Source organism: Piliocolobus tephrosceles, chromosome 9 (assembly GCF_002776525.5).
Source record: "Piliocolobus tephrosceles isolate RC106 chromosome 9, ASM277652v3, whole genome shotgun sequence".
Taxonomy (NCBI): Eukaryota; Metazoa; Chordata; class Mammalia; order Primates; family Cercopithecidae; genus Piliocolobus; species Piliocolobus tephrosceles.
In genome coordinates this window covers 102,553,782-102,579,279 of record NC_045442.1, presented here as the reverse complement: position 1 = coordinate 102,579,279, position 25,498 = coordinate 102,553,782, and the positions used below count along the sequence as shown (strand labels likewise).

General features: G+C 41.7%; 1 non-coding gene and 1 pseudogene across 1 annotated transcript in view; one reads left to right on the top strand and one right to left on the bottom strand.

Annotated features, from left to right (window-relative positions):
- The window catches only part of LOC111528026, a 34,560-nt gene extending 11,910 nt beyond the window's left edge, over positions 1 to 22,650 (top strand). The window contains exons 4-5 of the transcript XR_004229142.1: positions 14,010 to 14,045; positions 20,876 to 22,650. This is a non-coding gene — a transcript (uncharacterized LOC111528026). The remainder of the gene's footprint in view (positions 1 to 14,009; positions 14,046 to 20,875) is intronic.
- On the bottom strand, positions 15,162 to 15,282 carry LOC111528056 (annotated as a pseudogene).
- Positions 22,651 to 25,498: the final 2,848 nt, after the last annotated feature.

Genomic DNA, 25,498 nt, shown 5'->3' with positions numbered 1-25,498 from the left:
TGATTCCTGCCACTTCAGTCTATTTCTCTCCTGTCTTCCCTGTCTCAATAAATCACTCCTTCATCCACCTGTGGCTCCATTCCGAAACCTGGATGGCCATTCGGAAATCTGGAAATATAGGGGAAGAGATGGCCTACGTGTCTCTTCCCCTATACTTATCTTCATAGCTGATTTGTCAGAAATTCCGGACTATTCTACCTCTAAAATACATCTTGAATCAGTCCACCTGTTACCTCTTCTCTCACTATAGTCCAAACCACCACCAGTTTTTTCTTCTTCTTCTTCTTTTATTTGGGGAGCAGGATTGGGGGCATGGTTTTGCTCTGTTGTCCCCCAGGCTTGAGTGCAGTTTGCTCTGTTGTCCCCCAGGCTTGAGTGCAGTGGTACAATCATAGCTTACCGTAGCCTCCACTTCCTGGGCTCAAGCGATCCTCCCACCTCAGTCTCCCAGGCAGCTAGGACTACAGGCCACACCATGATGCTCAGTTAATCTTTAAACATAAACATATTTTTTTGTAGAGACAAGGTCTTGCTATGTTGCCCAGGCTGGTCTCACACTACTGTCCTTAAGTGATCATCTTGCCTAGGCCACCGAAAATGCTGAGATTACAGGTGTCAGCCACTGTGCCCAGCTCACCATAAGCTTCTTAAGTGGTTTACTTGATTCCACTTATGGAAGGCTTCGCTCTCTTCCTACACAGCATCCAGGGAAAGTGTGATGCCTGTATAAATCTTTCAATGGCTCCCTATTGCCCAGCTTATATGGCCCTACTTGGTTTGGCCCCTGCCTTTCTATAAGCCCTCCTTCTCTCACCATGTCTCTGCCCCTCCTCTTTTCACAACCCGTGGCCGGCCCTCCTCACATCTGTCTGTTTCACTGATTAATACTCAGTCTCTGGTAACTGCCCCAGTGCAGAGGCTGTGCAAATCAATATTTGTTTTGATTGTTGAATTTATTGCCACACGTTAGATCCTAGAGTAACTAAGATGAACTAAAGAAAGCTTCCACCAAACAGGAGCTGTTAGTCAAGTAAGTGACACAAATGTGTACACAGAGAATATTTACAATTCATTGTGATGGGGTGAACATGAGGGGAAGCCAAGGAAAGGCTTCTCAGGGAAAGAACACCTAAATTGGGTTGATGACCTTCCCTGTAAATCTAAACCATCACATAAAAACAATAACTTCAGGAAATAGAATGGAAAAATATGCTAAAATATTAATATTAGCATTCCTGGCTTTTAGTTTGTTGGAAGTTTTTTTTCTTCTCTATTTTCATATTTCCAAATATTCCAGCATGAATTATAAAAGTTAGCTTTTTTATGATAAAAAAGTTAAAAAAACAAAAAACCCGGAGGAAGTAGTTCTTTAGTTCTTACACACACACACACAATAAAATAAAAACAAATGAAAACAAAAATCCCTGTTGAGCAGTGCAAACACACATTACACTTTGATATTAATAAAACAAGACACACTGGGATATCTCATTGTGCATTTTCTCATGTGTTTCTGGAAGTCAGCTACAGGTACTGGAAATGAAGCTTCTTCTCAAAATAAATTTTCCAAAAACAACAAAAAAATTGAAGAAAAAAGAGAAAAAGAATGAGAAATGTTGAAATCTTTTTACTGAGTTTATGAGTTGAGTGGGTAGCAGGGAAAGGATGGGTTGGGAGGGAACAGGCGGGAAAGGAAATAGGATTTTTTGGTGATGTTCCACTCGTAAAAGTCAGTGGATATTTTTACAGGTACCAGCTAGTCCTTCCTGAAAATCCTCTACTGGTGACAGGCTGTGAAGCAGCAATAGGAAGATAAATGCTTTTCTGAAGAGTAATTTTAGTGCCGTGTGGAAAATGTGAGGGGAAAAAAATTAAAGATCGAATGGAAAATCCATCCACGGGCCAACCCACACCACAGAAGCGTTGGGGACCTTGTGTGTCCTAATTAGCCCCTACACCGGGAGCAGCAGCCCCAGCAGAGGCCTCTCTCTGGGCAACTGCCCTCGTCCTTTGTGGGGGGCAGCCTGGGTAAAGAGCATTCATTTACTCCACATGCCCTGAATGTGGCTATCATTTTGAGGGTGCAGAAGAATTGGAAAGTATAAAAAGCTAAGACCACCAAGCAGTGACCTTTTCCCCTTATTCTACAATGCAAGTCTATTTTTCCATAATGGGTATTTAGATGTTTTTGAATGGAGCCTTCCCAATGCAGGCAGTGTTGCAGGGAAGCTGCTTGCAATCTCTAATCTCTCTCCAACTCAGCTTCTTTTTCTACTCTAGTCAACCCTTTTGTAATCATGATGAAGTTCATGCAGATCTCACCAAGACTCATATCCCTTCCTTTTGTTTTCTCTCCGTGCTGAGATGATCCTCATATAGTGCTCTTCCACAGTTCAGAATTTTCCCATGCTCCCGTGGCAAGCTTTAGAGTTTCCAATGCCCGAGAACCACCCAGCTGGCAGAAGCTAAAAACAAGATGGCATCGTCATGAAATAAACCCTACTAGTATGTGGGGGATTCATAGCTTTCTCCCCTCTTCTTTACTCATACAGCTTCTCTTCTAAGTCAGAGAGTTTAAAATGATAGAACATTCTGAGGATTTCCTGAGAGCTTTGTACTGAGACATCTTTAAATATCTAAGAGGAACATGGGCAACTGTAATTTCCTTCCTAGGACCACCTCACTAGATGATACAGTTCCGTTTTAACAAGGGTAGCTAGTGGCTGAAAATAAGAGTCACACCCCGTGTTCAGAGCATTGCCATTTTATGTTTTGAGGTACAATTAACCCTTGAGCAGCTTGAAGGTTAGGGGCGCTATGCATACTCCTGAATACTCCAAAATCTGTGTATAACTTTTGCCTTCCCAAAAACTTAACGACTCATAGCCCACTATTGACGGGAAACCTTACCCGTAAGATAAACCTATGATTAACACATATTTTGTATGTTCTATGTATTCTGTACCGTATTTTTACAATAAAGTCAGCTAAAGATAAGGAAATGTTATTAAGAAAATTATAAGGAAGAGAAAATGTATTTATTATTCATTAAGTGGGAGTGGATCGTCATAAAGGTCTTCATTCTAGTTTTCTCTGTGTTGAGTAGGCTGGGGAGGAGGAGAGAGAAGAGAAGTTGGTTTTGCTGTCTCGGGTGTGGCAGGGGTGGAAGAAAATCCACATGTAAGTGGAAACTTGCAGTTCAAGGGTCAACCGTGTATTTTTTTCCAGTCAAAGGGACTTTCTGCTCCCACACGGGCAGTCATTGAGTTCTAATGGTTGACATTTAAAACACAAAAACTATAGGATCTACAGGAATAATTTCACATTTAATTGAAAACAGGAGACAATCCCGAAGGACTTAGCATAAAGGAGATGGTTCGTGGTCCAGTCTTAAGCCACCTGCTGTAATATGTCCAAAGTCCCTTTTTGGTCCTGATAGCCCAGACAATAACTGGGAATGTTTACTTCTCTTGTCTTTAATCCTTAGCCTAAGGGTTTGTCTGTTTCTTAGTTTTAATTGTTGTCTTTTGAGGAGTTTCAATCAGGTCTGGTTAGATGTAGAATTAAGTTGGAATCTAGTTTGAAGGAGTTTACTTCCTTTGGCTATAATTGAAAATGGTAGCTGGGGCCAAGGGAGTGCTGACAAGATTGCTAATTTGTCCTCTTGTGACCAAGAACCTGACTTGATGAAGCAGTGATGTGGGATTATTGCATTTGAAATGATATACTCACATAAACTTTGGTACAGAAGTTGCCGAGAGCCTCAGGAGCACCAGGATCCAGCCTCGCCCAGCTGACTTAGGGAGAGCAATGGTTCCAGTTTGCTGGGGACCATTCCGGGTTTAAAAGGGAAAGTCTCAAGCTCTGGAAAACCCCTTAGTTATGGGCAAACAGGAGAGTTGGTCACCTGGAATTCAAGTCTGAATGAATCAAAACAAAAAACACAACTGGGGAAACACTGATGATATCAGATTTGAGTTTTCTTCTTTTGTGGGATGAACCTTGTTCACAATCATTTTATTAACTGGGGTGGAGAAGAGTGTGAGAAAGGGAGCACAGATGGAATATATATATATAGATAGATAGATATAGATATATATATATAGTTTTTTAGACGGGGTCTCACTCTGTTGCCAAAGCTGGAGTGTGGTGGTGAGATCACAACTCACTGCAACCTCCACCTCCTGGGCTCAAGTAATCCTCTTGCCTTGGCCTCCAGGGTATCTGGGACTACAGGTATGCGCCACCAGGCTTGGCTAATTTTTTGTATTTTTGGTAGAGACCAGGTTTTGCCATGTTGCCCAGGCTGGTCTCGAACTCCTGGAGTCAGTGATCCGCCCACTTTGGCCTCCCAAAGTGTTGGGATTATAGGTGTGAACCTCCATGCTCGGCCTACATACATATATGTGTGTGTGTGTGTGTGTATATATGTATATGTGTGTGTGTATGTGTGTGTGTGTGTGGGTGTATACTTGCAATGAGACTGTGTTTTCAAGGCAGCTTTTCTTCAGTAGTGGCCAAGATTAGAGAATGAACCAACCTGTGATACCAACAGAGGTTGAGCCTAAGCTAAGGAAAGCAATTTGGGATGAAGAATGAGTCTTTCCTTCCTTCCATCTTTCCTTTCTTCCTTCTTCCTTCTTTTTTGTTTTTTTAATTTCAAAAGTAATATACGCTGTGTAGACAGCAAGGCTGAAACTATCAGAATGTGGGAGAATCTCCTTGTCCAGAGGCAGCCACCCTCTGTGCTCTAGTACTTGATCTTGAGTATTCATCATGGGTCTATCGCTCCAGAAGACCAAGGTTGATTTAGGGGCTGTGGTCAGCCTTCATGATAGAACTTGGCCTTTTAGCCACTTCATTGTGTTTGTGAATCTATCCTGGATAGTGACCAACTCTCATGGTTTGTCCAGAGCTAAGGGGTCTTCAAAGGCTTGACCTTGCAGGTTTGGGCAGTAATATTAATATTATCTATACCTCTTCCTCACCTACAGGGGTTAAATTGAATCCAAATAGTGTGCTGTTTACCTTCCTCTCCATCTTTACCCAATCAAAAGTGAGAGCATTATTCACTAAACTGTGAGATATATATATATATGAGACAGTCTGGCTCTGTTGCGCAGGCTGGAGTGTAACGGTGTGATCTTGGCTCACTGCGACTTCTATGTCTCAGGTTCAAGTGATTCTTATGCCTCAGCCTCCCAAGCAGCTGGGACTACAGGCACGTGCCACCATGCTCAGCTAATTTTTGTATTTTTAGGAGAGATGAGGTTTCACCATGTTGCCCAGACTGGTCTCAAACTCCTGGCCTCAAGTGATCTGCCCACCTCAGCCTCCCAAAGTGCTGAGATTACAGGCATGAGCCACTGTGCCCGGCCCCACTGTGAATAATATAAAACCCAGATATGCCAGGGTTTCTAAAAAGGGAGATTCTTCCTGTGGGCAAAAATGGTAGGACTTATAGTCTTGCTCGTTGAGTCTTTGACACTATTGTGTTCAAGCTAAACACTTAAACTCGAGTTCAACAAATGGAAAGGGACAATTGTAAGGATATAATTCTACAGAGGAACATGATGTTAAATAATCTGGCTTATAAAATCATATCACTGCATTTTCCAATTACTGTCTCTTCATGGTCACCTTCCCACATGGCTTTACAAACCCTATGTTCACAGGACATGGGCATGTTTGATTCTGCCTCCTGGGAGGGACTGCAAGAGAAGCAAAACACAGAGGCCCATAAAGACAGAGATGTTCCTTCTTATTTCACTTTTTTTTTTTTTTTTGGACTTTGTTGTCCAGACCAGAGTACAGTGGTGCAGTCACTGCTTACTGCAGCCTCAAACACCCAGGCTCGAGCAATCCTCTCACCTTGATCTCTCAGAGTAGCTGGGACCACAGGCATGCATCATGATGTCTGGCTTATTTTTAAATTTGTTGTAGAGATGGGAGTCTCACTATATTGCCCAGGCTGGTCTTGAACTCCTGACCTCAAGTGATCCTCCCACCTGGACCTCCCAAAGTGTTGGGATTACAGGCGTGAGCCACCATACCATGCCCCCTCTCATTCCTATCTCGGGACATCTTCAGGGTTCCATTTTGCTTCCAAGATCCTTCCTCCTCTCCAATGCTGGGATGTCCACTCCCCGTAGGGAGGGGCTAACTCCCACCCTGAACTTTGACCACTCTTACCCCAAGTCCTCAGTAGGGCCAGCATCAGACTCTAGCAGAGCAAGCCCGATGGCCACACAAAAGGCAGACACCCCCATCACAGGACGGGGCATTGTGTTGTCATATGACACTTTCCTATTTTCCTGAGTGTGGCATGTCGATTTTTAAAACAGAAATCAGGGAATGGAGAAATTATATAGCTGTGCGTATGTGACTGTACCTTACCTGGACATCAGTTTGCCCTTTGCTTGTGGTAAAATGATATAGATGATATTGTCTTGAGGGGTCACTGAGATTTTCATACTCTTTGAGCAGACCTTTGAGAAATTCCTTGCTGAAATCATTTCTTAGTGGATTAGTATCCTTATAAATTATGAAAACATGGCATCTAACGATGAACGATGACCTCAACATAAATAAAATGATGAGAGCCAAGCTGCTGTGGACCTCAGAGGTTCTAGGGAGGTCTGTTCTCATGACCGCATGCATTTGAGCTGGCCTAAAGATAACAGAAAGGTACTTCAAAATATTAGGCTGCGGTTGCTTCACTGATCAAAAGGAGGAGGGAGTTGTTTTGAAGGTTTCGTCTGGTTTCTACCATGGTGGCGTTGCAGGTCCACTCAGACCAGTTGTTTTGTATCCTCAGTCAACGTATCCAGAAACTGAAAGGATCTGATGCCTGAAAAGAGAACAACGAAGCCCTCCAAGCTGGAGTAAATCTGACAACAAAACAGATTGCAGCAATAATAAGAAAAAAAATTCATTAAGCCAGACATGTTTGAAATATAGGGACTCCCTGTGGAACCACAATGAAGACAGATCGGACACAAAAGCATTCAGTTGTCTCCATTGTAAAATCAAAGCTCCAGTTAATGGGGCGACTTTGAACATAGTTGAAGTAATAGGTTCATTATTCTGCCTAATCCCCACTTTTCACTGTGAAACAATGTTCAATGTTAGGATTCTTTGGAGGTATGAATTAACAAATACTGAGTTTCCATGACATTTTTAGGGACATGTTTTATTTTTCCCATTAAAAAATTCAGCTATTTCTTTAATGTGGTTAAACTCCAATGTGTTCCCGAAGAAGCAACTAATCATTAGACAGCAAAGTCAAACAGTTAATTTTAAGAATATGTGCTATGACCCAGAATTGGTGCGTAACGTTAGCTACAGATCTAGAATCCGAAAATGGGAACTGCCATGGAATCTGGCAGGAAGAAGGTAGCACTTGGGTTAAAGGGGTCCAAAAATGAGTGTAATTGAAGTTTTCACTACATCTTAAAAAATGTGATTTTGAACGATTATTTAAAAATTTAATGAAAACCTTAGTTTACACAAAAATTTGACAAGTAAGTAATATTTGTAACGGTTTGGTGGGAGTAGAGCAGGAAAAAACTTTGTCAAATTGGACTTTCCTTTAAGAGAATCTTTAGAATTAAAATGTTACCGCTGATGATGACATAATATGTTGGCAGAAGGAAGACATGTTGGAATGATGTTAAAACGAGCAAGTTCAAGTTATTTCTTGGCGGTCTTACGATCACGGACATGGGTTTATTAAAAAATCGTTCTTGTAATGATCATGGGGAAAATTGTAACCTCAAACATGAGACAGTCTAAATTTAAACATTCCTTTTTACAGGTTTCTGTGATAAATTGTTAATATGGTGCTCCTTAAATAATTGGTTATTAAATATGGCCCTGGGTTGTACAATAAGAATAAATGTAGTGTCACTTTAACTAATCTTCAAAGGACTATTATTCCAGATACTTAGTTTTACCAACACAGGACCCTATAAAGACTTGCAGAGCAGACATATTTCCTTTTTGCAGATTTAAGAAATGTAAGCTTTAGGCTTGTCTAAAGCTGAGAACTGCTGGAGTGAGTAGGCAGCTCTTCCTTTCTCTGGATCAGTGCCCACTGTGTTTTGGTGATCGAGGAAGATGCTTTTGCTTCTGGGTTGCTCTTGAATGAGACCTGAAACTTTAAAAATATTCTTGGCCTGGCTCACGCCTGTAATCCCAACACTTTGGGAGGTCGAGGTGGGTGGATCACGAGGTCAGGAGATCGAGACAATCCTGGCTAACACGGTGAAACCCTGTCTCTACTAAAAATACAAAAATTAGTCAGGCGTGATGGCAGGCACCTGTAGTCCCAGCCACTCAGGAGGCTGAGGCAGGAGAATGGCGTGAACCTGGGAGATGGAGGTTGCAGTGAGCCAAGATCACGCCATTGTGCTCCAGCCTGGGTGACAGAGTGAGACTCCATCTCAGGAAAAAAAATAAATAATGTATATATTCTTGGCCTAGTTTTAGGCTAAAAAAGTGCATTATCACTCCTTGCTATTCTGTAGTGAATGAATGCACTATAAATCTTCATTTAACTTTATTATTATTTTTAATTACAACTGTTTTTACAGACAGACAGGGTCTTGCTTTGTTGCCCAGGCTGGATTGCAGTGGTGCAATCATAGTTCACTGCAGCCTCCACCTCCTGGGCTTAAGTGATCCTTGACCTTGACCTGCCGAGTAGCTGGGACTATTGGTGTGCACCACCATGCCTGGCTAATTTTTATATTTTTTTGTAGATTCAGGACCTTGCTATGTTGCCCAGGCTGGTCTTGAGTGTTTGATCTCAAACAATCCTCCTGCCATGGCCTCCCAAGGCTCTGAGATTACAGGAGTGAGCCACCATGCCTGGCCCTAATTCTTCATTTTAATATATAAAATCTAGGTGCCCTTTTGTGTCCTATCTGTGGAATTGCCTGGTTCTTTTCATCTGCATCATATTTCCATCTGAAGGGACTCCTAAGTTGCTACTATAATCAATGAATAATTTATCACTCACCATCATTTATTGAGCATATACTGAAAACAAGTTGGCAAAGAACCGAGAATGATATTTAAAGAACTGCAGATATTTAAAGAACTTTTAGAATAATGGAAATTATTGTAAAAGGGCTTTTGGGGAACTGTCTCTCATTTAAAGAGGTTTCGTCTAATAGGCAAAGTGTGGAGTTTGGGAGAAAGGTAAGGTGAAGATATTACTTTGGGAGTCCCCAGCATTGAATCAGTCATCTAGGGTGTGAAAATGGGTGGGAAAGAAAAACTGAGGTCTGAGAACTATAGTCTAGTGATGCCAGAGTATAGAGTAGGGCTCCCTTCCTGGCTGCACAGAAGTTTAAAATCGCATGGCCTTGGAAGCCAAACTTAGGAAGTGTTGAGGAAAAGGAGATTGTTCAATAGTGCCAAGCACAGTGGATGCAACAAATAAGACAACATTGGCCATTCATTTTGTCAATAGGGAGGTCGTTTGATCTTGACATGGGCAGTTTCTGTGGATTAGTGAAGATGAAAGTCTAAATGGAGGATATATTTTTTAATTTTTATGTTTTTGAGACAGGGTCTCACTCTGTTACCCAGACTGTAGTGCAGTGGCACAAACGCAACCCACTGTAGCCTCCACCTCCTGGGCTCAAGTGATCCTCTTTCCTGGGCCTACCAAAGTGCTGGGATTATAGGCGTGAGCACCACCGCGCCCTGCCTAAATGAAGTATTTTCATGAGAGGATAAGAAAGGAGAAAAGAAAGATGGTCAACATAGATAATTCTTTAGAGAAGTTTTATTATAAAAAGAAACAGAATATGGGAAGTGCCTTGAGGGACTTGGAGTTAAGGGAGTTTTTCTTTTTTCTTTTTTTAAGATGGTAAAAAGTTGCAGCCTGTTTTTCTGGTTTTGTTTTGTTTTGTTTTTTAGAGACAGGGTCTCGCTTTGTCACCCAGGCTAGAGTGCAGTGGTGGGACCGTGGCTCACTGCAGCCTCGAATGCCTTGGCTTTACCAATCCTCCCTCCTTAGCTCCCTGAATAGTTGGGACTACAGGTGCACACCACCATGCCCAGCTAGTCTTTTCTTTTCTTTTTGAGACAGGATCTCACTACATTGCCCAGGCTGAGCTTGAACTCCTGGGCTCAAGCGATCCATCTGTCATGACTCTCAAAGTGCTAGGGTTACAGGCATGAGCCAAGGTTTTTGTTACTATTGTGGCTAATGTCATCAACTCCCCAGTATTCACTCCACTACAATGGATTAACCTAAGCCAATCATGGTGACTGTGCAACTCATGCCAAGGATGGGTTTCGGAATACACGAGGGACCTCACTTTAGTTGATGGATGTGAAAGGAATTCTAACACAAAGGTGGAGAGCTGGCTTGAGGGAGACTTCAGGGAAAAGTTCTAAATTCCTTTACAAACCATTGAAGAAGAGATGATTCCTCCTCTTCTTTCTCTAGATGCTTTTAATTTTGAGGCCTGGTGCTGATTCGGTCATCTTATCTCCAGTCTGTGATTGAGGCTAATACACATGGAGATCCACGTGGAAAGAAATGCAAGAAGTGGACCTGGAGCCTGACATATCATGCCTAAGGCAAACCTTCTCTTTAGGCTTTTTTTGATGTGAGCTAACATATTTCCTTACTTTAAAGTCACTTTTAGTTGTGATTTCCTGTTACTCGCACCTGAAAACATCCTACTGATACTGATAAGTCCTGAAACATTGCTCTTCAGAAAGCTCTGTACATGCACTCCTTGAAAATATGCCACAATATGTTGAAATACATCCTTAAAATAAATAATACCTTAAAATATGTTTCAATAAATCTAAACGCCATTGGGTATAATGAGTGTGTTTGTCAGTAAGATTTTTTGTCAAAATTAGTCTGATCAACTTTTGAGGTGTTGCGTATATCAGGGGCACAGTAAGTATTTGCTGGCTACATGTGACTGATGCAGTGTGGAGGCTCCCAGGGGGAGGTTTGCTCTGTGGCCTCGGGCCTCAGGGTGGAGGCAGGTTGTGTGAAGGCAGTGTCACTCTTGATGGATCACATATTGAAACTAGTTTTTGAATATCTCTTGAATCTTTTCTCTCCATTCCCAGAGAGTCTACCTTTGTTTACCCCCTTATAATATCTTCAATGGATTCTTGCCAAGACATTCTAACTGTGCTATCATGAGACTTCTCACTCCTCTGCTACAAGACAGTCTTATTCCTCCGCACTCTCCCCTTGTGGGTTAAGTCCCTTCCAAGATGCTTCCAAGTTCCTTCCTTACAAACATAAGGAGTATGGTGCTCACTGGATGTTCCTGATATCTCTGCATCTTTGGGTTGCACACCCTTTGACCTTTGAGCTGGATACAGAAGACATTCAATACAATTTGAAGGAGGAATGAATAGGGCAACCTAGCAGTATATGCATTGTTGTCTGAAAAAAAAATCGGTATGAACTGCTTCAGGAAAGAAATGGAAAGCTGGAGGCTTGGGAAGTGAATTATGCCTGCAGGCAAGTTTTCTAAAAAATGTTTTTTTGTTTTTTGTTTTTTTCACTCTTTTTCCCAGCCTGGAGTGCAGTCGTGCAGTCTCAGTTCACTGCAACCTCCACCTCCTGGGTTCAAGTGATTCTCCTGCCTCAGCCTCCCGAGTAGCTGGGATTACAGGCCCCTGCCACCACACCTGGCTGATTTTTGTGTTTTTAATAGAGATGAGGCTTAACTATGTTGGCCAGGCTGGTCTCAAATTCCTAACCTCAAGTGATCTGCCTGCGTTGGCCTCCCAGAGTGTTAGGATTATAGGCATGAGCCACTGCTCCCGGCCTAAAAAATGTTTTGACGAGGTTGCTGGCATTAAGAAATTGGGAGATTTTATATTAAATCATCTGGATTTCTGGCTTATTTTGACATCAATGGCTCATTCCCAAAGAGCAGTAGCCAGTTGGGGCCCACTAGGGTCCCTCCTTCTGGGGGTTCTCAGTTTGACTCATTCCTCAGCCGGCCTTTCTGTTACCTGCATGCTGCACTCAGCCTCAGCTTTGGGATTGTTCCAGAACTTCCAGTGCTCTGCTCTTATGTGTTCATGGTCCAGGCCTCTGTGGACTGTGTCAGAGGCTGACACTGCCCTAGTTTAGGGATCAAAAGCTCCATTATACATTTGTCCTTTGGTGCCCAAATGCCTCCTTGTTTCCTGCAACAAGCCAAAATTTGGAAACCTGGTTTCTGATTAGAGCTCAGCTTTCTTTTGAAGTCTCTCACTTTTCTGAATTCTTCTCACTTTTCAGAGTGTCAGCGTCCTTATTTGTAAAATACATTATCTGGACAGATGAACTGTGATGTTGTGGACTGTCTGTGGTTATTGTGAATTTATCCTGAAACGTATCTGCGTGTTATGCGACCCTTAGTTAAAGGGTACAGGGCCGGTGGGGAGGGTACTCTCTAATAGCAGGCTTGCCTGACATGGGGGATAATGGCCTATTTCCCTCCTGTCAAACCTGAAGCCTCGGGAATTTCTGAAATACTGAAACCCACTCCTTTGGCTTATGGCTCTGTGTAAGCTGTAAAACACACACTCAACACTTGATACTTTTCATTACGATGAAAAGACCCTCAAGTGCAAGTGACAGAGTATGTTGATCTATGGTTAGGGGCATGACATTGTGCTTGACTGTCTTCAGGAGAGTTTTGCCCAGTTGTGGCTTTAACTTGACATCCAGACATCAAAGCTCCCTGATCACATTTAATAAGAACATTTAATAACCCCCTTATTGAGTATTTCTGCTGCCCCCATAGATTAACCTTTAACAAATGAAGCTTTCGTTGCCACACAGCCTCAAGAATGTCCTGTCTGTGATGAATGTGTCTAAATTTGTGTGGATGTGAGGTCTCTGGAGGCTGGGAGAATCCTGTTGTGTGTGGAACAGTTCCCACGGAGCCAGCTCTAGTGGAATCGATGTCGCCAAGACACTAGGAATGACTTCCAGGGCCCACAGCCTCCTAATCACACTCATCCACACTAAATTATGGCATATAGAAGAAACCCATTTCTCCAGGTTTTTACATACTGGACACACACAAACAGCCACATGATTTCACCAAGATTTTTAAATCAATGGTCATCTATTTAAACATGGAATGATGGACCGGCTGTGCTGGTTCACACCTGTAATCTCAGCACTTTGGGAGGCTGAGGCAGAAGGATTGCTTGAGCCTAGGAGTTCGAGACCAGTCTGGGTAACATAGCAAGACCCCATCTCTACTACAGATTAAAAAAAAAAAAATTAGCTAGGCATGGTGGTATGTGCCTGTAGTCCCCGCTACATGGGAGGCTGCGGTGGGAGGATAGCCCGAGACCAGGAGTTTGAGGCTGCAGTGAGCTATGATTGCGCCACTGCACTCTAACCTGAGTGATAGAGTGAGCCCCTGTCTCGAAAAATAAAATAAAATAAAAACGAACAGTGGGTTACTGTGGGTCACAGCAGCATAGCCGTTGTTGGGAGGTGTTGGTCATAATGTGATGGGACCGTTGGTGTTGTCATGGAGACTAATCCACATTATGTGGATAAGAAAAAAGAGTCAAAAAATGTCTGCATTTTATTTTGTGAATACCTTATAAGCATTATGAAACAATGCTTATTTACCATTTAGCAGAAGATACTCTAGATGTATGAGCTTGAAGAGAATTTGAAAGAAAGTACTGATAACACTGCAGGATCTTTCCCAAGAGCTGTTGCATCACTGTTTCCTGGGGTTTAACTGGATGATATCACAACAAATCCTTCTACATGATTTTGTCATACTGCTCCCTGTAGATCACAGAAATTTTGATTTACAATCATTTTTATTTATGATTATGAATGATGGCTTTGAAGATATTTTAAGGCAATGAATGTGTCATGGAAATTTCTATTACTTTCAGGTTATGCTGGATAAGTTCACAGCTTGAATTATGTTTAGTCTCTAATATTTAAGGTTTAATTATTGTTGTGATTTTTTTTTTTTCATTTTCAGGTAAGCCTAGAATTGTATGATTGGAACTCAATGACGGTAAATACTTATTATACGCCACAGTTTATTTGCATGATATATGATATATTTTTATTAAGTGAAAAAGTTTTCTAGTACATATATATATACACACACACACACATATATATGTACTTAACACTTACTTATTCTTACGAAACTTTACGTTCCTTATTATATACTATACCTTATGTGCTCAAAGTGCCTTTTTGCACCCTTGGATCTGTTTGAAATTAAGATTTCTGGCTTGTAGATGTATTTTTAATTGGGAACAGATGAGCCCCTGGCCACCCGGGTGAATTATTTGGGACTGTGGTGTGTTCCCCTCTAGCACTCTGCCCACTATGTGTTTCTTCTGCTTCCCTAGGGAGGTGATTGGTGAGTCTTAGGGAGGGGCCAGGACAAAGGTCCTGTGGCCTGCGGAGGACAGGTTATAGTTTAAGCTAACACCCCGTACGTGCTAGGAAGTCACCAAGGAAGGAGGTGGCCTTGTCCCCTGGGGGAGTTTGCACTGGTGTGCCTGTGGCTTGTCACGTAACCAAGGTGACTGGAGAGACTGGCTAGGTCCTTGAGAGTCTCACATTTTAAATTTTAAGTTAATTATTACTTTTTGAAAGGAAGTTTGCCTGTGTTGTGCAGGCTGGCATCGACCTCCTGGGCTCAAATGATCCCCTCGTCTCAAGCGATCCTCAGGCTGAGATGACAGTAGCTGGGACGACAGGCATGGGCCACTGTATTACTCAATTTTCATACTGCTATGAAGAAATACCTGAGACTGGGCAATTTACCAAACAAACAAACAAACAAACAAACAAAAAAAACGTTTAATGGACTAACAACTTCACATGGCTTGGGAGGCCTCACAATCATGCAGGAAGGTGAAAGAGGAGCAAAGTCATGTCTTGCATGGCAGCAGGCAGGAGAGGGGTGCAGGGGAACTCCCCTTTATAAAACCATCAGATCTCATGAGACTTGTTCATTACCACAAGAACAGTATGAGAAAAACCCATCCCCATTATTCAATTACCTCCCACTAGGTCCCTCCTATGACATGTGGGGATTATGGGAACTATAATTTAAGATGAGATTTAGGTAGGGACATAGCCAAACCATATCAGCCACTGTGCCCGGCCAAGCCTGCTGCACCTGGTATTCCCAGGTGGTCTCCCATCCAAATACTAACCAGGCCCAAACCTGCTTAGCTTCTGAGTTCAGATGAGATCAGGTGCATTATCTTCAAGATGTAGTATTTGCACCATCGATTCTAGCTTCTACACAATGTGCAGGGACATTGAATAGATCTTGTCCAAATCCCAATTTTCCTCTGTCAATCATTGCTTCATCCCATAGTAGGAATGAGATAGAGAACACGGTAATGCCGCAGTTCAACCACCCTAGAGTGACAGAAAAATGAGATGGGTAGAGATAAATACTACTACAAAAGCTCTCGTTTCCTAAGTGCTCTGCATTCTATAGCAGATGGAAATAAAATGGGCATCTATTCTGGACTCCAGTGTTACCTTGCCCAGGACTTTGTGACTGTCATCGAGGCAGGACTACATACCTGTGTCCAGTTAACCACCAAAATAAGAGCAATGGCTCCTTCCGATCTCCCCTTCCCCTACTTGGAGGATGTGTGTGTGTGGGAAAGATTGCCTGCTGAAACTTCACACACGTTTGGACCAAAGTATGCCCCCCAACTTTGCGCTTGCTGTTTCAGGTCACTTAAGCTGATATTAATGTTCCTTCTCATCTATTCCCTTCCCTTTTTGATGTTAACAAGAAAAAACAAAACAAACAAACAAACAAAAAACCAACTTTCATTCCCTTGTTTAAGGCCAGATGCCGTGAGTGAAGAGGGCTGGTTAACAGTGAATATGTGACTGGGCACAGTGGCTTACGCCTGTAATCCCAGCACTTTGGGAGGCTGAGGCAGGAGGATCACCTGAGGTCAGGGGTTCCAGACCAGCCTGGCCAACATGGCGAAACCCTGTTGCTACTAAAAATACAAAAATTAGCAAGGCGTGGTGGCAGGCGCCTGTAGTCCCAGCTACTGGGGAGGCTGAGGCAGGAGAATCACTTGAACCTGGGAGGTGGAGGGTGCAGTGAGCCGAGATTGTACCATTGTACTCCAACCTGAGTGACAGAGTGAGACTTTGTCAAAACAAAACAAAACAAAACAAACCCAGTGACTATGCATGAGGGAGAAGCTTTACTATCTTGTGAATAAAAGGAAATGTGTTCTGAAGGCATCAGGTGGCTTATCTTTGAATCTCTGGGACATTGTCACAGGACTGTGGGGCGTTTAAACCCAGACAGAATTGTCTAAGATTATTAAATGAAGGAGTCCCGCATTCATGGTGACTCAAGCTGTTAGTACTTCCTTTCTTCTGGGATCCAGCCTGTTGTGGCCTCTTTAGTATCAGCAGTGGCTGCGCAGAACATTGCCAAGCCCTTAGCAACCTATTCAGAAGCTCTGTGGGGGTGGCTGGGGAGTCCCAGGTTTGCAAATGCAACTGCGAGTCAGCCTGGAAAGTCGGCACCACGGTGCCCTCTCCCTGCCCGGCTCCTTCCAAGAAATTCCCAGCTACCGTGCTGTTTATTAAACAGCTCAGTAAAGAAAGCACAGGGGGCAAAACAATCATCCTACATGAGCAGAAGGCATTCACAAGTTGCCAGAGTGATTTTGTCTGAGTGTTCGGCCTGGAGGTGGCTGAAAGAGGAATAATGAAACAGAACGGGCAGTCCAAGCGGACATGAAACGACGATTACACAGTGGATATTTCTTTGTAGTTAGGCACTCTCTTTGCCAGCGTGAAACTCAACTTGAACTTACTCAACAGTTTAAAGTCAGGGATTCCAGAGACTTAGCTTTGGAGAACACGTGAAGAAATACCCACCGTTCAGGGGCAATGCTGACATTTACAAGGCTGATGCGAAAGATCGCATGTGTGAATGGAAATACTTTATCATTACGGATTTATCCTCTAATGATGCATGTTTGTAAAGCAGCTAAAACTAAAATACATTAAAAAGTTCTCAATAATATACACGCACACATCCAAAAGCAGCTGCATTTTTACAGATTAGTTATTTAACTGGTCAAGGGCAGTTAGGCTTAATTAATGTGAACTTAGCCACTAAGGTTAATAAATTCTCCCATGGGAGTTATGAATTGAGAATGTGAAAGGAAGTTGTCTATTTAATAGCTAGTTAAATGACTAGTGTTTTCCTACAAAATCATTTTCTGGGTTTTGCAAGCTAACAAGGAAGCGTCACTTTGATTTTCTTTTTTTTTTTAATCAAGAAGATTTAAGACAATTTTTGCTCTGTAAAGCAACAAAAAAAATTCATATAGACTTCATGGAAGATTTGTTTGTTTGTTTGTTTTTAGAAAAACCTTAACTATTATAAATATTTCCCTAGTTGCCTGTAATCTAAAAAGTCAAGACATTTGCTATTGGATTAACAATGCTTTGACTGACTCACATACTGATTTTGAGTTATTATTTCAGCTAAGATGAAAGAAAGTTTCATAAAAAAGGCAGTGAAAACCCAGGATCCCTGGCCCCCAGGGTGGTTTTGTGGTAATAAGAGGTTAGGGAGCTTTAATCAGTGACTTTGGCATCTTTACTCAATATATGAAAGAATTACGAAGGTTCCTTAGGTACCACACTTCCTCCCAAGGAGGGAGCTTATAACTCAAAAACTTAAGGATTTAAGTGCATTGACTAGAATTCATTTGTGAGAGAAGGGAGAATTCTTGTTTGAGAATTCCCTGCATAGTCATTTGACAATCACCGTAAGACTTTCTTATAACACTTTACTGAGGTAAATTTAAATATAGTAAAGTGAAAAAAATCTAAGGCAAAAAATGTGATGACTTTTATATGTATGCTTACAGCCACGTGACTACCACACAGTTCCGTGTTCCTCAGCTAAATGCAATGCTAATCTTTAAGAGGAGGTTTTTGTTATGCTTGTTTTTTTTTTTTTTTCTCACAGTCTGGCACTTAAAGTGAGCCAAATATTTCTCCAGGTACACTCAGCTGTAGAACTAGTGATCCTGTCCAATGCTATAAGAAAAATAGGCTGTGATTAAATTTGTTAAGTAATAATGGTTTATTGGGGCTGGGTACAGTAGCTCATGCCTGTAATCCCAGCACTTTGGGAGGCCGAGGCAGGTAGATGACCTGAGGTCAGGAGTTTGAGACCAGCCTGGCCAACACAGTGAAACCCTATCTCTACTAAAAATGCCAAATTAGCTGGGCGTGGTGGCACATGCCTGTAATCCCAGCTACTCGGGAGGCTGAGGTAGGAGAATTGCTGGAACCCGGGAGGTGAAGGGTGCAGTGAGCCAAAATCACACCATTGCATGCCAGTCTAGGCAACAAGAGCAAAACTCCATCTCAAAAAAAAAAAGAGAAGTAATAATGGTTTATTGGACTTGATTTTGGTACCTCCTTGAAGGATTTTGAAGAGTAAGTGTGAGCATGTGAAGTTTTGCAATGAGAGATTATTTTACTCCTTCCTAAGATAGGATTCCCCTATAGACTCAGAACAAAGGATAGTTCTTTGAATAGTATATTTCAGCCTTAGGGAATCACATTTTAGTACTTCATTTTATAGTGGGTGGGTGAAAATTTCATTATGGGTGTTCATCAATTCTCAGAATTTAAAGTCATAAATTAAAAATCACTAATTTAAAAAGGTTTAATGTCTCCATTGTAGAAGGCATTTGGGATCTTGGTGTTTGAGTTAGTTTCCCGACCCAAAGGCTCAGACAGTGGAAGTATCATCTCCCTAGTCTCCAGCATTCTTTAAAAACACAATTACAAGAGATAATATATGCAGTGCCTGGCACACAGCAGGGTGAAAAGCAAATGTAAACTCTTTCCTCTTCCCTCACCATCCTTCTCCTCCTTGATCCCACTTCTAAATGTTATAGCTGAGTACGGGTACCTGTGAATAGATCAAGAGATGTCAGACAGTGGAGACAGGTGAATCTTGAGTTAAGGGGGAGACGAGGGTGAGGTAGTGGTGGAGAACATAGGTAGGTTCAGGGTCTAGAAGGTGAGTTGGGCTGGTATCCTGAAATATAAGCCTTGTTGGCAAACACAGGCAAGAGAAGGTCCAAGTGATGAGAGTTGGTATTAAGGACCAATGGATATTGGGAAACAGTTAAGCAAAGGCAATTAATTGAGCACAATCATTCCATCCAATTCAACAAACATTTATGGAGTCCTTTCTATGTGCAACTAAATGCTCTAAGATTTCTGAGTTAGGAACAGCCTAGCATGTGGCAAGTATAATTGATGGCTGATTGCCAACCTTGGGCAAGGAGAGTCGATCTCTGCTCTGGCTTGAGTAATCTGGTTTGGGTAGATTAGAATCACAGTAAACACTGTGGTGGGGGAAGGTGTAGAATGGGGGAATGACACATTTCTGCATGGTTGCAACCAAAGACAGGGCTTCTGGGAGACCTACGTTGTAAATGTTCCATCTCATTGGGCTGTGTCCATTTATATCTGTCTCCGTCTGGCGCTAGATTTTTTTGGTTTCATGTATTTCTAAAACAGAATCCTGTCAATTCCTTCTGAGGTCTTCAACTGGAGTTTGGGTTGGGAGGGCCATGCTGTGTAGAGTTTGGAGCCACGTGGGGTCTGCCAGCATTATTAAGTTGCATTCTCTTGATGTGTGTATCTCCCTTTGCCCCAGCCCTGTTCCCCACCTGTGAAGCAGGCTTTGACTTCCATATATTATGGAATATTATGCACATAAGAGAAAAGAGCTTCATTTTATTTTCAGTTTTTTTCCATACTTCGTCAACAATTAACCACGTTAGAAAAAGTAGAGCTGAAATAATCCCATCAGGAATTGGCACTGGATTTCTGGAAAACTTAGCCCTAACCACCTCTTTTATTTAGTGTGTTTGTCTAGGAATTGAGAAAAGCTTGAGTGTTGGTTTATCTTATGTTTCCAACTAAGAGCAATTTCATAAATACTAGAAACTTTGCAGGGAAAAAATCTATTTTCATTAAATGATTAATGCACTAGGCAAGAGAAATTTGAATGAGTGGAGACTAGAAGTGGGTTTCTTGATCTTCTGTATGCAGCACTTTTTTTTTTTTTTTTTTTTTAAATTTGGAATCGATCCTCAAAGTTTGGAAATCTGTTTAGGTTATGAAACCCAGTAGTCAGAAGAATGTCACATCTTCATTAAACAAAACAAAACACAATTTTGTGCCTTCTGAACTGAAGAGTGGTGTTACCCATCTCTGTGGAGTAGGGGATGTGGGGGGCTCTCCAGCCTGTGAATATAGGATCTAGCAGCACACACCCCTTTATGTTGAGGGGCCTCCCAGTTATAAGGCTGATGTTTTTTATGACAAGAAACTATTTGCGAAATTTGATTTAGGAACCAATTAGCTAAGTTTAAGATTATGAAAATGAACCAGAAAGAGAAGACTCTGATAAACAACTTTGGCTCTTGGGACCGGACCCCTCACATCCCATGGGCCTCCAATCAGAGGCCTCGAGAGAATCTTTAGAAAGCCTGAGAGAGTGAGGCCTGGGCCCCTGGAGACTGCTTCTGGCCCCTGGCCTTCCTCGACTTTGGGAGAGACCATGCTGTCCTGGAAACATGCTCCGTGGTGACGCCATGCGCAGGGTTGGCCTTCTGGAGTCCGTGTCTCTGGAAGCCGCATCCACGTCCCGCTTCCTGGTCCACACTGAGTGAGGCTGGGAGAGGGTTTCCAGGGGCACTTCCGTTTCAGCTTGTTTCTATTTTAATGCCTGGAGACAATTAAGACCAATATCTGCTGCCAGTATTTTTTTTTTTTTTTCCACAGTTCACGCTATTCTTAGAAACAGTTGAGCCAGTGGCTGTGGAGTCTGAAGGGTCTGGAATCTTTTCCTTCGTGTGGCAGCAACTTATTTTTCCTGCGGAGGCTCGGTGGTGCTTTTCTTGGGCTCAGGATTGCGGCTTGGATGGCTCATTCCCTGGGAGTGCACACACTGAGCCCTTTGGAAAGGCAGCAGCAGGGCAAGGATCAGTGGCAGGCAAAGAGGCAAAAAAAGCAGGGCCCGGGTTCCATAGGCAACTGCTTTGTTTACAGTTCCAGAAACGGTGCTTGTTCAACTATCCTGAACTTTTGTAGAAGTTCAAACTTGGAAACCGTAGTGATGAAAATGAGAACTGTGTTTTAAAAATTACTTTTAACTGTCTGTGAAGCAAGTCTACATTTTGGCAAAATGGGCTGCTTTTAATCTGGTCATGTGGGATTTAAAAAAAATTTAATTCAGCTGGATTTTGCAAAGCCCTTGCATTGTATGACATGAGGTTATTTAAGGTATAGTTTTGTCTTCAAAGAGAAGAAATAAGACACACACATGGATTTCTAGAGTAAAAATAACGAGGGAATGTTATTACCCAAAAGCATATATTAGAAAGCTCACTTGCAGTGATGTTGAACTGGGAACATTCCAGAAGGATTCCACGTGAAGCAGTGTTTGCTTTTGTATGTTTGAAATGCTCCATAATAAAAATGAAAAACTGTAAGAGCAAAAGAAATAATAATACAGATTATGAAGTAATTAAAATGAAGCAGAGAAAAAACTTGTAGGATGCAGCCTAAATAAATGATACTTTAAATCAAGCTTATCCAACCCATGTCTTGTAGCCCGCAATGCGGCCCAGGACATATTTGAATACGGCCCAACACAAATTCGTAAACTTTCTTAAAACACTGTGAGGTTTTTTTTTTGTTTGTTTGTTTTTTTTAACTCATCAGCTATCATTAGTGTTAGTGTATTTTACATGTGGCCCAAGACAATTCTTCTTCTGATGTGGCCCAGGGAAGCCGAAAGACTGGACACTTCTGGTTAAAATAATCATTTATGCCTCAGTCACATATATTAGAAAATGAGAAAGACTGAAAAATTTGCCAGCTACGGGTGCTTGACATAGTACAATAGAAAAACAACAGCAAAGCAAGCAGAAAGAAGGCAGAAGGAGGAAGGAAACCATAAAGATAAGGAGAGCAATTAATGAGCTAGAAAACAAAGTAATAATGCAGAAAATCAACCCAACTAAAAGCCGGTTCCTTGAAAAGAGTGATAAAGCCATCTCTGGCAAACTGACCAAGGACGAGAGAAGAAAAAGCACGAAAAAGAAACAGAGCATAGCCACTCATGGAGATTTTAAAGCCTGTAAGAGAATACTATGGGCAAGTTCCTGACAGTACATTTGGAAAGAGAGAAACCAGACAATCTCCTAGAAAAATATTAATTACAAAAACTGATGAAAGAAAAAGCTGGAATATACTTATAATCAACAAAAGAAGTGAATCAAGTTAATAATCTACAGCCTTCCTTCCCCGGATGCCTCCCCCTCCGAAAAACAGGCCAGACACAACCAAGTTTACAAAATCTTCAAAGAACAGATAAGCACTACTTTGTATAAACTTTTTCAAAGAATAGGAAAAGGACAACTTCCCACATCATTTTGTATGCATAACCTTGATAATAAAACTGAACAAGTAAAGTAGAGTATAGCAAAATTATAGGTCATTGTTAATTATGAACATGAGTGTAATGATCTTAAATAAAATATTAGTAAACCAAATCTATCAAAATATTTAAATAATACATTTTTGACCAGTTAGTGTTTATCTTATTGTTGCAGGATGGTTTACATTAGGAAATCTTTTTAATGTAATTCACCACATCTGTACATTTAAAGATGTTCAATGTTACTGTATATTGCTTACCGTTTTGTCTCTAAAATATAAAAATATAGTTAATTACTGTCTATCTCTGGTGATGGAGAGTAAACAATGAAATGGGGATGCTTTAGCTGACACTAAAATATTTTCTTTCTCAAAAAATAAAAAGGTAACTAAAGGAATGATTGTGTTAAGGGTAACACTTCTTAGATTTAGTGGATGAACTCCTTGGTCATTGTCATTGTTTTCATTTTTTTCTGAATTGCTGTGATATTACACAACTAAACATGTTTAAGAAAAAAAGAGAAAAGGGCAAAATCTGGAACTTAGATGATATCCAGCACTGTTCTATTGATACATTTCATTTATACTCATTTATGCACTAAATGAATATTTCTAGTAAAAATACAAAAATTAGCTGGGCATGGTGGCACGTGCCTGTAATCCCAGCTACTTGGGAGGCTGAGGCAGGAGAATTGCCTGAACCGGGGAGGCAGAGGTTGCAGTGAGCTAAGATCATGCCACTGCTATAACAGATTATCTGATATAATAGATTATCTTTTCCATTTAAAGTTTTTTCTTTTTTTTTGAGGCGGAGTCTCGCTCTGTCGCCCAGACTGGAGTGCAGTGGCCGGATCTCAGCTCACTGCAAGCTCTGCCTCCCGGGTTTACGCCATTCTCCTGCCTCAGCCTCCAGAGTAGCTGGGACGACAGGCGCCCGCCACCTCGCCCGGCTAGTTTTTGTGTTTTTAGTAGAGACGGGGTTTCACCGTGTTAGCCAGGATGGTCTCGATCTCCTGACCTCGTGATCCGCCCGTCTCGGCCTCCCAAACTGCTGGGATTACAGGCTTGAGCCACCGCGCCCGGCCCTAAAGTTTTTTCTTAACTAATCTCCTGCCCTATCATTATCGATGTGTCTCCATCCAGTGTTTGCCAACACTAAAATTGATTCACTGGCACCTTTCTGTCTGTCCCTTCCAACTCTCTCCTTACCAAGCCAGGAATGTTGCCAGCCAAAGTTCTGCAATTGACAGGTTTGTTGGTAATGGTGGGTCTGGGGTATTTTTCTGCTCCCGCCCGCTAGTGTGGACTCAGACTCTGGGTCCACCTTCACACTGACTTTCTTAGGACTTAGGAGGGAGAAATCATCCTCAACTTTGGAGCTAATGATGTGACCCTTGCTCAGTGACTCTCAAAACACTTCTAGCCAAGGTCAGAGGTCAGTTACCCATGGGGGACAGGAGGGCAGCAGAAGGGACATCATAATTGGATAAATCTGTTAAATTTTCATATTCCCAATTTATTTGCTGTTCATTTAGGCAATGTCTGCTCTCTGTTCCTCAGCCTATTCACAATTGTGAATTCACAATTCACAGCCTGTTACCCCTATCCTCCCCAAGTCTCTCTGCATTTAGTAGTTCATCACACACTTGTTCAGGGTACTGAGGTCCACATATGAGGGTTGGCACTGAAAATGCCATGAAGAGTAAGACCTACGCCTAACCCTGGCGAAGATTTCCCCTTTGTGGATGAGACAGATGTGCACTGGAGGTAGAAACCATCTCAGCTGATTTATTCTTTAGACATTTCTGGTTTATGTTCTTTTTACATCTTAGTTCAATTCCAGCTTTCTTGTGAAGGTTTCCCAGATTTCCCTCCTCTGGGTTCAAACATACATATTCATGTTGTTACCAGGTGTTAGATCTGGTACTTAGTCCCCCCTGCACTGTGTGGGGAAAGACCACTGACATAGACAAATGAACCCGGGTCTGCTCCGTGATCCATCTTCTTAGCCATGTGATTTTTCCTTCATTTCTCAAATCCTTTGTCCTTTCCTTTGTCAAAGGAGGGTAATCCCCATGCCTCACAGAGTTGTCATGAGTATTCCGTGAGATAATGTATAAGGGAACGAGTCTGGGGTCTGTCTTACCCATAGTCACTCATTAATTACTAGTTTCTGCCTTATTTTTTCATATCTTTATTCTTCATCTATCAAACAGTTAGTCTATCAACTCTAATTTCTCATCTGCCTCTAAGATGCTGAGATTCTGGTATATTGTTCTTTGATTATTAGCAAACTAGTTATCGCCTATGTATATTTTATTTTCTGAGCATGATTGTAAGTTTCTTGAGAATTGTTATAATTTTGGCATCCTCGCTGTGCTCCAGGCAGTGAGGTCTCTCTGTGTATATCACTAATTGGTGTGTCATTTCTATGTCTGTTTGTTGTGTTTTCCATTACAAAACACAGACTCCTTGAGAGTATAAATTATAAAACTTCCTGGCCATATTTCTTCAGTATTTGCTACATTGTTGTACAAAGGGGAGTCTGAGAAACATTCAGAGTGGTAGGGAATGACAAGCCATCTTCCACCATAGGCCCAGCTTTCTTTAAACACTATTTCTAGAATTACTTATATTCAGAATAATTGATCTTCCATTGAAGCACTCTGTTAGAGTGCAACGTTCCTCAGATATCCTGTTCTGATAATAGCATGATTCCAAGTTGTCGTCATTTTATTCATTAGATTGATCCTTGGAGCATGTACCCATGAACTGTTTATGGCAAGTAATTGAATTTCAAATCTTATCTCTCTATTATAATCTGATATGTGTTCCTACTGTGCTTTGGCTCCAAATATAATAAAAATCACATTTCTGAAATCCAAATTTTACCTCCAGGGATCTTTCTGCTCTTGTTAATGAACAGTTTGTGTAAGCTGAACTCTCTGAAAGAGTTTAGTCAAA